The sequence below is a fragment of the Tachyglossus aculeatus genome, unplaced genomic scaffold (genome assembly GCF_015852505.1).
Source record: "Tachyglossus aculeatus isolate mTacAcu1 unplaced genomic scaffold, mTacAcu1.pri scaffold_239_arrow_ctg1, whole genome shotgun sequence".
NCBI lineage: Eukaryota > Metazoa > Chordata > Mammalia > Monotremata > Tachyglossidae > Tachyglossus > Tachyglossus aculeatus.
This window is the reverse complement of record NW_024044954.1, coordinates 32,563-49,150: the sequence shown is the minus strand read 5'-3', so window position 1 is coordinate 49,150 and position 16,588 is coordinate 32,563. Positions and strand designations below refer to the sequence as shown.

At 48.0% G+C, this 16,588-nt stretch overlaps 1 pseudogene; it reads right to left on the bottom strand.

Moving 5' to 3' along the window:
• Positions 1-3,247: 3,247 nt before the first annotated feature.
• Positions 3,248-11,040, bottom strand: LOC119923745 (annotated as a pseudogene).
• Between the last annotated feature and the right edge of the window lie 5,548 nt (positions 11,041-16,588).

Below are 16,588 nucleotides of genomic sequence, written 5' to 3'. Positions count from 1 at the left end.
GGCAATCCCCCCGCCCCCTCAAGTAGGGCACATACCTGCCAATTCATGATGATCAAATAGTGCAGGGGTTTGCAGATGGCCATGTAACAATCAAAGGCCATCACAATGAGAAAGATGACCTCTGTCCCTCCAAAGAAGTGTAATAGAAAGAGCTCGACCATACAGCCATCATAGGAGATGACGTTCCTGGCAGACAGGCTGTCTTTCATCATTTTGGGAGTAGTGGAGGAGGAGTAGAAGGCATGTACATAGGGGAGCTGAGGTTCTGGCTGGCCTTGATGGTTATGACTAAAGCAGGTTTCCCAAAAGAGTTACCAGGTAGATAATTAGGAACAAAACAAATAAAAGTTTCTGCAACTCCGGATTCTGGATAAGTCCCAAGAGAATGAATTTGATCACATAGTTCCTTTTATCCATCGATTCGGTGCTGGTGATGAACACACCAGTGAGCACACACAACAGAGAGCTGGTTTACCTGAAAAGATAAAGATAATTGAATTTCTTTAGCACCATTTTTTCCCCGTGGAACCCAAGATATTTTATTTATATTACCTAATATTTCACTCATTATTAAAACATCTTGGTCCCATTTGACAGGAAAATCAAGCCAAGTGACTTGTATTATACCCACCTTCAGCCAAGGGTCATCCATCCATCAATGGTATTTATTGAGTGCTTTCTCTGTGCAGAGTGCTGCTCTAAGTGCTTAGACATCCTGAATCCAGTATTCGTTCTTCTTAGTTCAGAGCTTGCCAATCAGTGTGGCTAGTACCATTGGTAGCATTTCACTTGGATTTTCACCCTTTATTCACCCCTCCCTCAGCCCCACAGAAGTTGTGTACCTAACTGTAATTTATTTCTTTACAATTAATGTTGGTCTCCCACTCATGATTGTAACTTCAATGTGAGCAGGGAACATGTCTACCACATCTGTTGTATTGTATTTTTCTCAGCACTTAGTACAGTGCTAGAGGAGCAGTGTGGCCTAGTGGAAAGAGCACGGACTTGGGAGTCAGAGGTCTTGGGTTCTAATCCCAGCTCTGCCACTTGTCAACTGTGTGACCTTGGGCAAGACACTTAAGTCCTCTGTGCCTCAGTTCCCCCATCTGTAAAATGGGGATGAAGACTGTGAGCCCCATGTGGGACAACCTGATTACCTTGTATCTACCCCAGCGTTTAGAACAGTGCCTGGCACATAGTAAGCACATAACAAATACGATCATCATCAGTGCTTGGCACACCTTAAGTGCTAAGTAAATGTGATTGATTGACTGATGGATTTCACAGCACACTGAAACTCCCAACAGAAGACATTTTGCTTTACTGAGGGATGATCATAACAATAATAATAACAACAACAATAATAATAAAATAATAGCATTTGTTCATTCACTTAAACGTATTGAGCACTTACTGTGTGCAGAGTACTGTACTAAGCGCTTGGGAAGTACAAATCAGCAACATATAGAGATGGTCCGTACCCAAAAATGGATTCACCATCTAGAAGGGGGAGACAGACAACAAAACGAAACAAGTCGACAGGTGCCAATACCATCAGAATAAATAGAATTATAGCTATATAGACATCATTAATAAAATGAATAGAGTAATACATATGTACAACTATACCGAAGTGCTGTGGGGAGAGGAAGTGGGTAGGTCAGAGGGAGAGAGGGGGGCGATGGGGAGGGGTGGAAAGGAGATGAGGAGGAGAGGAAAAATGAGGGACTCAGTCTGGGAAGGTCTCCTGGAGGAGGTGAGCTCTAAGTAGGGCTTTGAAGGGAGGCAGAGAGCTAGTTTGGCAGATGTGTGGAGGGGGAGCATTCCACGCTAGAGGTAGAACGTGGGCCAGGGGTTAGATGCAGTCTCAGTCCCATATGAGCCTCATAGTTGAAGGACGAGGGCATAGGATTTAATCCCCATATTACGGATGATGAAACTGAGGCACAGAGAAGTAAAAGGACTTAACGAAGATCACACAGCAGACACGTGGCAAAACAAGGATTAAAACGCAGGGCCTCTGAATCCCAGGCCTGTGATTTTTCCACCCTGCTGTTCATTATCCTCATTTTAGTACTGAAAATGGAGGCCGAGCCAAACCAGGTTTAGAACCCAGGTTCACTGACCCCTGGCCCTGGCCTCTTACCCCTCATCCACTTCCCATGTTTCCAGAGGGCAGTGGCCCCTCCTTAACTCTCCCTTCCAGCACCCCTTCCTTCACCCCTCAAACCAGACCTGCTCCCTCCCCACCTTTTTTCAGCCACTTGAGTAAATGAACATCAGCAGCCCCAGCTGAACACCACACCACACTGACCCTCAGCACAGAATCTCCCCCAACCCAAGCACACAACATGCTCAATCAGCGTCCCTCGCTTGCAGGGCTGGGAGTGGACAGAGAACCGAGGACATCAGCATCTCTAACTGTTGATCACCCATTATGCACCAGGCTGGACCCCTTCTCTGGGCAGAGCACTGAGCTGGATTCCCACTGTGGACAGAGCACTGGGCTGTACCCTGAGCAGATGGCTCTACCTGAGGTGGCTAGGGCTGACAGCTACAGTGAGGATCCACATTCCTTCTTCCCCCTGCCCAGCCCCCTCTATAATCCCTTTATGGGAACCCAAATACAGCTCATTTTATCCAGACTCTGTTTTCAGGGACAAGAACTTGAATCGCACTCAAATTCTGCCTGATATTTTTGGTGACTTGTAAACCATTGAATATGGCACGTTGCCACAACCACATTTTCTAAATATTGCTGAAAACAGCATGGAGCCTGCTCATACGAAATCCACTCGGTCTTGACTCCAAGGCAATTCTCCCAAAAGGCAGGTAACGTTTCGAGGGTCCCGACACTAGAGTTGATCACCACCTACTCTGGTCCTCCCTACGGGCCACATGCACCCAGCGGGCTACAGGCCCGCGTTCATTGGAACTGGGAAGACTTTAACAGACAGTCACCTCCGGTCACCTTTCGGGCCTGGATCCCCACGCCTATCCAAAGCGGGAAGAGCAGAGTCCCGCGCCCCTATCCCATACTGCTCTTCACCTCCAGGATGAGGGCCGGGCCTCGGGAATGGGAATTTGGGAGCTCGGACGTGGGGAACGATGCAGAGAGAGCCACAGACGGGAGTTCCCAGCTCACACTTTTAATACAACCTGTGAGCGACTCAACATTACAAGCGGGTGACAAGCTGCCAAAATGCTAGCTGTGTTCAGTACAGCCCCTCCCCCACCACCTTGGCAGCTAGTCCCTCCGAAGTGGGATGGTCTCCTCCTGGATGTTGTCTTTGGTGACGATGCAGATCTTCAGGATGGCATCCATGTACGCGTCCTTCTCGGTGACGGAGATGATCATCATCAATCGTATTTATTGAGCGCTTACTATGTGCAGAGCACTGTACTAAGCGCTTGGGAAGTACAAATTGGCAACATATAAAGACAGTCCCTACCCAACAGTGGGCTCACAGTCTAAAAGGGGGAGACAGAGAACAGAGAGACGATGACATCTTTGACCAGCTGCAGGGCCTTCCCGAAGGTCAGGGGAACGTGCTCCACGTTCTGCATGTTCTTGAAACCGATCCTGTTGTCCAGCAAAGGCCTGAGCATGGTGCTTGCCGAGCCTCAGGCCTTGAAGCTGTCTCTCTGGTATTGTTGTGATCGGGTTTGTCTGATATCCATTTTGTTTTCCCATCACTTCCTCCCATCCCTTTGTACACCCTTCTTCATGGAAGAAGAATGCCTGCCAAAACTTCCCGCCACAAAAACCTGCCTAACAAAGGCCTCCCCAACCCTGACCTGCCTGACAAAAGCCATCCCTGTTGTCCACTAGTGGACTTGACATGACTGACTCCATTTTGTGCAGGCTGAGAGAACAACTCCTTTTTGTATTGTCTGCAACAGATGCCTTCAAGGCCATTGAACAAGTAACACTTATCTATGTAAGGTCGTAGGTCAGATGACATCCTGACAAGACAGTGACAACAGAAGATAACAGAATTTACACACCTATTTATACAAGGCCATATGGCAGATAACAACAACCTTTACAAGGCAGTAAAAACAGAATTTACAGCATCCTGTTGGTTCTAATTGGATTCCTGAAATTCCTAAATGCTCCCTCCCATGTTGCTGGAACTGAATAAAAGACACAGTGAGAATGGGATCGGGGCTGCTTGATCTGGGTCCCTGGCCCCTTGCAGCCGCGCGCTAATAAAATCCACTTCTAAATTTCTACTTGGGTCTCACTCGCTGATTCTCGGCACAACATTTGGAGGCCCCAGCGAGATGCACGGTGTCCCGTGTCACCGTGGAGACCCAACCTGGGAGGACCTCGGCCTCGGGGAAAGGAGACCATTCTGCTCTGACTTCTAGGGGGGCCGGCCCCTGAGACGTTCCAGGGCCCCGGAACTCAAGGCTGAGAGGTCTAAACTGTCCCCTGACGCCGACTGATCCTCATTTCGGCCTGGTGGATCCTGGGATCGGCAACGATCAACTACTTCCGGAGGTAACCTGGTTTCTGTTTTCTGGAGGGAACGAGTGCCGGACGCGGCAGTTAGCGCTTTGCGCCTCGATTCCCCGGGCACCCCAAGACGTTGGGTCTCTGCCCGATTCTGGTTCTGGTTCTGGTTCCGCGGCTGTCTGTGAATCTGTTCTATATGTGGAAGCGTTGCCTTTAGGAAATTCTGTTTTACGATCCTCTGTCTGAAACCTCCTCGCTCACAGACTGCCAGGCAGGTTTCCACCTGGATCGGGGACGAATATCTTCAGGGCAACTTCTCCAATGTCTACTGGAAGGATGTGTTCGCCTCCAGGTTGTTGTTTGTTTGTGTCTCTGTGTTGTATGAATGGGAGGTTCAGCCAGCAGAAACGCCTTTGAACTGTATGCTCAGTCACTTTAAAAAAGGATACCGGGATGGGTATGATTATGGGATTACCCTAAAGAAACAGAAGCTCATTCTATTTTGCATGAATGAGTGGCCCACCTTCGGGGTGGGGTGGCCCCATCAGGGTAGTTTTGATAAGCAAATTGTAAACAAGGTTTGGAGAATTGTGACTGGGACCTCTGGCCACCCCGATCAGTTCCCCTATATTGACGTTTGGCTGGACCTCATTACCCACCCCCCTTCCTGGTTGAAAAACTGCTCCCTGGAAAGGGGCATCTGAGTTCTTTTTGCCCAACCTAAAAAAGGGCCCCCTTCCAGGGACACCCCCCCCAAAAAAAGTCCTCCAGGAGTCCTAGGAGGATGATCTTCCCCCTCCTTGTAACCCGGGCGCCCTTCGGGACGTCCCGCAGTTTGAGAGCCCGCCCTGGACTCTCAGAGAGAGTCGAGTGGCATAGGCCCCATTAAAGGTACCCAGATTCGAGTATTGGGATGGACCTCCAAAATATGGACGGGGGAGGTTACTTATCGTTGTACGTGTTTCCATAAGCGCTTAGTAGCGTGGTCAGTGCACGGTTAAAGTTCTCTAGATACTAGAAAGTGACGGAGTGTCTGTTTGACTTGAGGAAACGAAGGTGGGAAAAGGAAAAATCTCAGTCAAAACCGAGTGGTGGGAAGTCCCTCCCGGAAATTCCGGAAGGCAGTCTGATGAACTTTCAAAGTATAAGAGAAAAGAGAAGAAATTAATTATAAAAATTATTATTAAATAATTACATACTACTGCCTAACTTGGGCTGGCGCCCACCTCGGACGGAACGTCTTCTGGCCAAAGTACGGATCCTCCGAGGACTGGGTTTGCCAAGAATTGAACATCTATGTAATTATGAGGGAACCCCGGAATGATGGGGAATTTGTGTATGCCGCAGTCTGGCGGCTGTCGGTGGGTAAATTTGTGCTGAAGGAAATAGATGAGAAGAAAGAGGGGGAAGAAAGAGAAAAACCGGCACACCAAAGTGATGTTGCAGACTCCAAAACAACAGGAAAAGCAAAGAAAGATTATGATATAAATCGTACAGGCGGCCGCAAAGTCGATCATGATTTATTACGCCTGCGGGCGGCAGGGGCATAAGAAAAGAGGGTGTCCTCAGCGGGAAAAAGAAAAGAGTTCTAGGTACATGAAGGAAAAGGGAAGAAAGAAAAGGGAAGGTGAAGCAATTGCAGTTGAAGGAAATTGTCTGCTCAGGCATCTACACCCTGCAAAGCTGGTGTCCCATAAGGGGGGAATGAGGGGTGGAGAGATTGCCTCTGAAGGAAATTGTATGTGTATGAAGGTTGGAGTAAGTGTGTGTGAAGAAGAAAGAGAAGGGATAGGAGATAATTTTAGTAATTCCTTCGTGGAGGGGGAAGACTAGGGGGATCAGGAGCCCATAGAACAAGCCCACCCTGAGCCCTTGACAAATTTGAGGGTGGGCAGAGAAAAACAAGATTAACAGTATTACATCCTTTTGATAGGCACGGGCGCTACCCGATCGTCTCTAACCAGACAGCCGATCAGGGCCAGAATCGAGAGGGAAATCATTAGGATCTCGGGGGTGCAGGGGGAGAACTTCCCGGTCCCTGTTACAGAGACCTTAGAACTAGAATACCTAGGGTCAAACTTCTCAGGAAAATTCCTGATCATACCCGAAGCCGGGGTAAACTTGTTGGGAGGGCTCTTAACCTCGGCGGGAAAAACCATTAAAAATAAGGAGATTTTGTCTTTACTAGACGCGGTCTGGATGCCGGCCCGGGTGGCCAGCATCCATCGCCCCGGGCACCAGCACGGGGATTCACCCGAGGCCATTGGCAATCAGGCAGCGGATGAGGCTGCCCGAGAGGAGGCAAAGTCCCCTCCCAGCGTTGCCCCCTTATGCCCTGTTTTTGACCCTAATGATACACCGGCCCCTCACTACTCCCCCTCGGATGATTCCTTCGCAAAACAAAAAGGGGGGACTAGAGACGGGTCAGGATGGTGGGTCCTTCCAGAGGGAAGAATTTTTGTCCCTGAGGCAGTAGGGAGAGAATGGATCACGTGGCTACACCAGATCACCCATCTGGGGGCACGAAAGATGGGTTGTTGTTGAGAGATAGGTACTTTATCCCACACTTGGACAGCCCCTTAGCGAGCATAACCACCCAGTGTGGAACATGTGCACAGGTAAATGCGAAGCAGGGGAAGGCTGCTCCCTCAGGAGTCAGATTGCCGGGATTGCAGTCAGGAGAAAACTGGGAGGTAGACTTTACAGAGGTGAAACCCCCCGCGGCAGGCTATCGATACCTCCTGGTATTTGTTGACACTTTTTCAGGGTGGGTAGAAGCTTTCCCAGTTAAACACGAAACAGCCATGGTAGTGGTGAAAAAGATTCTAAATGAACTTCTCCCGCGATTTGGTCTCCCACTGGGACTCGGGTCTGAAAATGGTCCAGCATTCATAGCCAAAGTGTCCCAAGGCATAGCCAAAGCTTTAGGAATAGAATGGAAATTACACTGTGCCTATCAACCACAGAGTTCAGGTCAGGTAGAAAGGACCAACCGAACTCTTAAGGAATTCCTCACCAAAATGGTCCTTGAAACTCAAGAAAATTGGGTAATGCTCCTCCCACTGGCCCTACTCCGAAGCCGATGTACCCCCAATAAGTCGGGTCTCGCACCTTTTGAGATTCTGTTTGGTAGATCCCCGCCAATCCTCCCTCTAATCAGGGAGGAACTCAGGGCGGACGCTACTAATTCTTCCTTGATTAAGTTCCGGCAGGGTCTCCAGAAAACACAGGGAACACTCCTGAAATCTGCCCGATACGCCCTGCCAGTTCCCACCTCTGCACCCGCACACGCCTTCCAACCCGGGGACTCGGTCCTGGTCAAGAAATTCACCGCCTCTGGCTTGGAGCCTAAGTGGAAGGGCCCTTACACCGTCATCCTGACCACGCCAACAGCAATCAAGGTTGACTCCGTTCCTGTCTGGCTCCATCACAGTCGAGTGAAACCTGCTGCGGCCCCGACATGGAAGGCGGAAGCACAGGCCGACCCCCTAAAGCTAAGACTCTCCCGCATTTCCTCCTCCTCGCCTCCCTAATGACCCCTTCTCCCTCTATGTCATTCAACCCTCATGCCCCAAAACCCCCAAAACACCTGGACGATGAAGAAGGGGGATCAGGTACTCTGGACATTCTATGCAGAAGAAGGTACATGGACCCATAACCAAGGTTTGAATGATGGCCGGTATTTCCAGTTGGATTTATGCTCCCTCTTCCCCACCTCGATCGGAGGCGCTTCCCCTTGTAGTAATCCGTTTTCTGAAGTAAGAATGTGCCCGGGGTTCCTTACAGATGGCTGGGATGCCAGGTGCCTGGATAGGTCATCCCATTTCTGCCCGAAATGCGCCTGTGTGACCGCCATTGTAGTATCCTCATTCCGCAGGGCGGCTTGCGGGGCCAAAGAGGGCCGCGTGGGGACGGATCCGCACCTGACTATCCAAAAGGACCCAACCCCTGGATCCACAACCTTGTTTCTCACCCTTCGCAACCCTGAGAGTAGGTTCTGGAATACGCCCCACGAATGGGACATGAGATTAGATGGCAGAAATAGGGCCTGGGCGGACCCTGGGATTATCTTTACCATTGCTGAGCAATCCCCCGTAACGTCCTACTTGCCAATCGGCCCCCTTGGGAAATCAGCTCTGCCCCCCAAAATCCTCCCTAGTCCTCGGGCCCCGTCCTCCACTGTCCAGTCCATACCTCGGGCCCCGTCCTCCACTGCCCAGTCCTTCCCTCGGGCCCCGTCCTCCGCTGTCCCACCCCCTCAGACACCCGCCGGGGAAATTGTCTCTCCAGAGCCAGGTGAGGGGGGGTCCTCCAGCCAGAAACCCCCTCATCCTTCAGTCATGGGCCTCTTACAGGCCGTTTAGGGGGTGATCAACTCCACTCGACCGGACCTGGGCCTAAGCTGTTGGCTATGCATGGATGCACAGCCTCCATACTATGTTGGAGTCGCTATCAATAACTCTGTGTCTCCCACCTCCGATTCTGACAACTGTGAATGGGACCAGCCAAGGTTAACTCTTGGGGATGTCCAGGGCTCTGGGGTTTGCTTAATCTCGGATAACACGAACCTCCATGCCTCCCCATACTCGCCTGTCTGCTCCCTCAATGTGATGGTCCGGTCCTCCTCTGGTTCTGCTTACTTCCCCGCCCCACCGGGCACCTGGTGGGCGTGTTTGGACGGAATCACTGGATGTGTTTCAGCCCGAGTTTTCCTTGCTCACCCCGGTGGCCCTCTCTGTGTGCTAGTCTCCATCGTCCCCAGAGTGTCCTTGTTGCCTGGCGCTGATGGGTGGGACCACTTTTCCCTGCGGGAGGATTGGTCCCTCTGTCATAAGCGGGCTGCCCCGCTGTTCATCCCCATTCTAGTGGGGTTGGGTTTAGCGGGTTCTGCCGCCCTGGGCACTACTGCACTGGTGCAGGGGGAGGCTAGCTACAGAGAACTCAGCACCCAGGTGCATATTGACCTCACCCACCTTGAGCACTCCATTTCCACTCTGGAGCGACAGGTTGACTCCCTGGCGGAGATGGTCCTCCAGAACCGGAGGGGTTTGGACTCATTGTTTCTGAGACAGGGTGGCCTCTGTGCCGCCCTGGGAGAGGCCTGCTGCTTTTATGCGAATAACTCTGGAGTTGTTCAGGAGAGCCTCTCTCTGGTGAGGAAAAATTTAGCAGACAGGCAAAGGGAGCGTGAACGGGCCGAAACCTGGTACCAGAGTCTTTTCCGGACATCCCCGTGGTTAACCACGCTTGTGTCTGCCCTAGCTGGCCCCTTGTTTCTCCTCGTAGTTGCCCTACTCGTCGGACCCTGCTTAGTGAATCGCCTCCTAGAATTTGTTAAGTCCCGCATCAACTCTGTTAAGCTGCTCCTCATTAGGGATCTCCACTATCAATCCCTACAAACTGAGCCCGTTGGCCGGTATGACGATGTCGCCACAAACGTGTCAAGGGTTTGACACTCTGTCCATAAGAAGTGGGGAATGTTGTGATCGGGTTTGTCTGATATCCATTTTGTTTTCCCATCACTTCCTCCCATCCCTTTGTACACCCTTCTTCATGGAAGAAGAATGCCTGCCAAAACTTCCCGCCACAAAAACCTGCCTAACAAAGGCCTCCCCAACCCTGACCTGCCTGACAAAAGCCATCCCTGTTGTCCACTAGTGGACTTGACATGACTGACTCCATTTTGTGCAGGCTGAGAGAACAACTCCTTTTTGTATTGTCTGCAACAGATGCCTTCAAGGCCATTGAACAAGTAACACTTATCTATGTAAGGTCGTAGGTCAGATGACATCCTGACAAGACAGTGACAACAGAAGATAACAGAATTTACACACCTATTTATACAAGGCCATATGGCAGATAACAACAACCTTTACAAGGCAGTAGAAACAGAATTTACAGCATCCTGTTGGTTCTAATTGGATTCCTGAAATTCCTAAATGCTCCCTCCCATGTTGCTGGAACTGAATAAAAGACACAGTGAGAATGGGATCGGGGCTGCTTGATCTGGGTCCCTGGCCCCTTGCAGCCGCGCGCTAATAAAATCCACTTCTAAATTTCTACTTGGGTCTCACTCGCTGATTCTCGGCACAACAGTATGAGGCGACGGGATTGAAGCTGTACACTGCATCCTTCCTTTCCTCATCGAGGCCCCTGTTGATGCTGTACATGTAGTACAGGAAGAAGCGCCTCGAGTACAGTATAGTGGACAGCATAGCTTCAATGGCCCCGGTGGTCATGGTCTTGTTGTTGGAGGGTTTGTACATCTTTAATCCTGCTTCAGTGGTTTTAGTGAGCATCAGGAAGTCTCCATGAAAGCCACTGCATCCAATGACCATCCGGTCCATCAGTTTGTAGCACTTGGGGTTGTCCCGGCTGTAAACCAAATAACCTTCACTCAGTCGTGTGTCAGAGACAACGACAGAAAAATCTTCTCCCGCAATTTCCAGGACTGTCACTCCATTGAAGGAGTAGGGTGAGAAGCGCAGCTGGACGGGGACCATGTGGTTGCATGGCACCAGCTCCCTGTCGGGCTCCAGATAAGCGGTGGCGGCGGTGAAGGTGGCGGTGGACAACATCGCAGATTGGCAGCCAAGGTGGAAGAAAAAGCCCAGTCCTTTCTGTCTCCCAAGCAAGATGGTAGACCCATACCCGACCAGAAGCAACGTCACGTCTCCCCGACGACGGCCCCCGTCTGTCTTCTGCTTAATCCGGATGGAACTTCATTCTAGATGTTCAGGTGGAAAATGGTCCGCCACACCGTGTTCTGGCTCCCGAGGCCCGAGAGAAGCCACAAATCACAAATAGTAATTTGTTAAGCACTTACTATGTTCCAGGCACTGCTCTAAGCACTGGGGTAGATATAAGGTAATCAGGATGTCCCACGTGGTGCTCACAGTCTTCACCCTCATTTTACAAATGAGGTAACTGAGGCACAGAGAATTTAAGTGACTTGTCCAAAGTCACACGGCCGACATATGGCAGAAGTAGGATTAGAACCCACGACTTCTGACTCCCAAGCCCATGCTCTTTCCACTAAGCCACGAATCAGCCTGCTGAATTGTTTGCTTTACAAAACTGTTGTCTCTTTTTAGTGACAGTGTGTACGTACTGTTAGGTTAAGGTTATTCCCTCTTCAAACTGTGAATGTCTCCAATGGCATACGTTAGGACAACTAAACGTTCCTCTTTCAGACAATCTTGTTTCTGTGATTCAACTCCAGAGATATTCCCTTATAGGTAAGATGTTCTATTGGTGAGAGGAAGGAAATGACCAAAAAGATTCCTGAAAATGTTTATAATCCATAAAACTACAATTTCTGTTTTTATTCTCAAAATAAGGGGTTAGTTATTAAATTAAGGATGTTAGATCCTCTTTCTTGACCTATTATCAATCAATCAGTCAATCAATCAATGGTATTTATTGAGTGCCTGGAGTGCTATATTCAATGCTTGGGAGAGTACAATAGAGATTGTAAATTCGTTGTGAGGAGGGAATGTGTCTGTTATGTTGCCATATTGTATTCTCCCAAAGCGCTTTCTATAGTACTCTGCACATAGTAAATGCTCTGTAAATATGATTAACTGACTAGAGTAGGTAGACATGATCCCTGCCCACAAGGAGCTTACAGACTGGAGGGGGAGGCAGACATTAAAATAAATGATAGATGGATATGCACATAAGTGCTGTGGGGCTGAGGTGAATGTCAAAGTGTTTAAAGAGTAGAGATCCAAGTGCAGGTAATGCAGAAGAGAGGGAAAATTGGAGAAGTGAGGGCATAGTCAGGAAAAGCCCCATGGAGGAGACCTGATTTCAGAAACAAGAACAATCGCAACAAGAAACATACCCGGGAGTTTACTCCTCTCCTTCCAGGCATAGGTTTCTGCTAAATCCCCTCTTGGGCTTCTGCTTCCCAGAAGAAAACATATGGAAATGTGTAGGACTTTTCCTTTAAAACATTGCCCTTGCCCCTCCCCACTTCCCTCTCTCCCTCTTTAACAAATAGCTCTCAATTCCTTAGATTCCTTGTATCCAATATCCTGCATCCTTTCTCTCAAACTTTCAATGCCCCACCTACCCTTTACATCAGTAATCAATCAATCAATAAATGTAATTAATGTCTACTGTCCTGGTTCTCCTGTTTCCCTCTTATCTCTCTGGCTGCTCAGTCTCAGTCTGTTTCACAGGCTCCTCCTCTGCCTCACATCCCCTAACTGTGGGAGTCCCTCAGGGTTCAATTCTGAGTCCCTTTCTATTCTCCATCTACACCCACTCCCACTCATTCGCTCCTATGGCTCCAATTACCTATCATCTCTATTAGAATAATTCCCAAATCTATACCTCCAACCCAGATCTCTTTCTGCACTCTCATATTTCCTCCTGCCTTCAAGACATCTCTACTTAGATGTACCGCCGACATCTCAAATATAACATGTCCTAAACAGCACTGTTTAATTTTCCCGTAATTTTCCCACCCAAACCCTGTCCTCCCCAGGACTTTCCTTCCCATCACTTCAGACAGCACCACCACCCTTCCTGTCTCACAAGCTCATAACCTTGGTGTTATCCTAGACTCAACTCTGTCATTCAACTCACATATTCAATCTGTCACTAAATCCTATCAGTCCAACCTTCACAATAAAATCTGCCTTTTCCTCTCCATCCAAACTGTTACCATGTTAATCCGAGCACTATCCTATCCCATCTTGATCACTGTATTCGCCTCTTTGCTAGCCTACCTGCCTCTCATCTTTCTCTACTCTAATCCATACTTCATCCTGCTGCCCAGATTATTTTTCTACAAAAACATTCAGTCTATGATTCCCCACTCCTTACCATCAGCTTTAAAGCACTTAATCACCTTGCCCCCTCCTACGTTGCCTCGTTACTGGCTGCTATTACCCAGCCTAGACACTTTACTCCTCCAATGACAACCTGCTCACTGTACCTTGATCTCATCTATCTCGTTGCTGACCTCTTGCCCAAATTCTGCCTCTTTTCTGGATGCCTTCCCTCATCCCACTGAATAGAAGATCACCTTGCCCCCTGCTACCTCACCTCCCTTCTCGCCTTATCCAGCCCAGCCTGCACCCTCTGCTCCTCTGCCGCTGCCTACCTCCTCACTGTACCTCATTCTTGCCTGTCCCACCGTCGCCTGGCCCACGTCCTCCCCCTGGCCTGGAATGCCCTTCTTCCACACTCCACCAAGCTAGAACTCTTCCTCCCTTCAAAGCCCTACTGAGAGCTCACCTCCTCCAGAAGGCCTTCCCAGACTGAGCCCCCTTTTTCCTCTCCTCCTCCCCATCTCCCCCGGCCCTACCTCCTTCTCCTCCCCAAAGCACCTGTATATATGTTTGTACAGATTTATTACTCTATTTATTTTACTTGTGTATATTTACTATTCTAATTATTTTGTTAATAATGTGCATCTAGCTTTATTTTTATTTATTTTGATGACGACACATATCCACATGTTTTGTTTTGCTTTCTGTCTCCCCCTTCTAGACTGTGAGCCTGTTGTTGGGTAGGGACTGTTTCTATATTTTGCCAATTTATACTTCCCAAGCACTTAGTACAGTGCTCTGCACACAGTAAGTGCTCAATAAATACGATTGAATGAATGAATGAATGAAAGATCACTCTCCCCACCTTCAAAGCTCTGTTGATGGCACATCTCCAAGAGGATTTTCCTGAATAAGCCCTGATTTCCTCCTCTACCACTCCCTCTGCGTCATCTTTGCATTTGGATTTGCATCAGTCCCTCGGCCTCACAGCACTTATGTCCATAGCCATAGTTTATTTATTTATATTGTCTGTCTCTCCCTCTAGCCTATAAGCTCGTTGTGGGTAGGGAACGTATCTATTAATTCTGTTATATTGTACTCTCCCAAGCACTTACTACAGTACTCTACACATGGTAAACAGTGAATGTGGTTGATCAATTGATTGGTTACCGTGTGCAGAGCATTGCACTGAGGGCTTGGGAGAGTACAAATAAGGGCAATATTTCTGAAGGGTCAAATATAAATGCAGTGAAAAAGACATTTTTGAGCACCTGTATGCATCTGAGATTTCCAATACAAACACATAACTTTTCTCTGGAGTCGTTTCAAAACTGGTTTTGGATTTGGGACAAATTAGGTCAATCCCTAATTTTATTCACAGTTTTATGGGGCTTATTGGTGCCTTAAATATGTGTTTTTCCAATTAGTTGCCTTAATATAAGCACATGAAGGAGAAACAGACATTCATATGGACTTTACAGTCTCCAGACATTCATTCATTCATTCATTCAATCGTATTTATTGAGCACTTACTGTGTGCAGAGCACTGTATTAAGTGGTTGGGAAGTGCAAGTTTGCAACATATGGAGATGGTCCCTACCCAACAACGGGCTCACAGTCTAGAAGGGGGAGACAGACAACAAAACAAAACATGTGGACAGATGTCAAGTCATCAGAACAAATAGAATTAAAGCTTAATGCATATCATTAACAAAATAAATGTAGTAGTAAATATGTACAAGTTAACTAGAGTAATAAATCTGTACAAACATGTATACAGGTGCTGTGGGGAGGGGAAAGAGATAGGACGGGGGGATGAGGAGGAGTGGAAAAAGGGGGGCTCAGTCTGGGAAGGCCTAGGTTGCAAGATATTCCCTCTCAAAAAAACACTCATGGATTGACAGCTGCATCAGTCGCTCTCCTCTCCTATCCAGATTTCACTCTGAGCCCAGTATATTTTTTTGTTGCATTTGTTAAGTGCTCACTATGAGTATAGATGCAGGCACTATACTAAGTGCTGGGCTAGATACATGCTAATCAGGTTGGACACAATTCACATCCCACAGTGGGCTCACAATCTTAATCCCCTTTTTACCGATGTGGTAACTGAGTCACAAAGAAGTAAAGTGACTTACCCAAGGTCACACTGCAAACTAAGAGCAGGGTAGGGATTAGAACCCAGGTCCTTCTGACTCCCAGACCCGTGCTTTATCCATCAGGTCACATTTGTTCTCTAAAATGTTGATCTTTCTAATAAGTTGTTTTGCCACATCTCTCCACTCCTCAAAAACCTCCAGTGGTTTTCCAGTTCTCTCCACATCAAGTATGAACTCCTAATCACTGGCTTTAAAACACTCAATAAACTCTGTCCTTCCTAGTTATCCATTCTCTTTTCCCACTACACCTAACTAGCACTCTTCGCTTCTTCCAGATGGTACTTCATTCTTGTCTCTTCTGCTAGGGATCGCTTTCTCATTTTTTCTCTCTTCCTGGAAGTCCCTCCCACTACAAATCCTATAGAATCCCCTCCTCGACTTCCTCAAACTCCCCAATTTCAGAGTGTTACTGAAATCACCTCGCTGACGAAGAGATCTACACTGATAAATTATTTCCTCTGCTCAGGCTATAATTCCTTCAATTGCCATCTCGGCACTTCCATGCCATCTGAGTATCTACAAACTCAAGTTTCCATAACACTTACATCCATATCTTATGTAATCAATTATTCAAGCATTAACTCATATACACATCCACTTTAGCTCTTTCCTCCTCTCTCTACATTATTTCAGTATCTGTTTCCCCTGCTAAAACGCAAGCTCCTTAAGGTCTAGGACCACAACTACTAATTCGATTGTACTCTCCCGAGTGCATAGAACACTGCTCTGTACACAGTAGGTGCTCAGGAAATTGATCAATTTACTGTATCCTGATTTCTCCACGATGAAAACAAAGTGTGACTTTTTTTGCTTTGGAGGGATTAAAGACCCATCCAAACATTCACTTTCTGTGTCTTCATAGATGTGGATTTCTTCCTCTGTTCCTTGTTCACCCAACTCCAGCAATGACTTGCTCCAGTTACAGTCTCCTTGAGATAGAACAGACGCAAGCCTAACATGGTTAAGTGAAAGGACGTGGTGGCCACTCCATTCCAGCCACAACCATGTTTCCCAGCTTTGTTTCCTTACCCCTTCCAAAGATACAAAATCCTGAAAGCTAGAAAAGCATAGGGTCCGAGATTCCATAAGATCCCAAATAATAATGATAATGTTGGCATTTGTTAAGTGCTTACTATGTGCAAAGCACTGTTCTAAGCGCTTGGGGGATACAAAGTGATCAGGTTTTC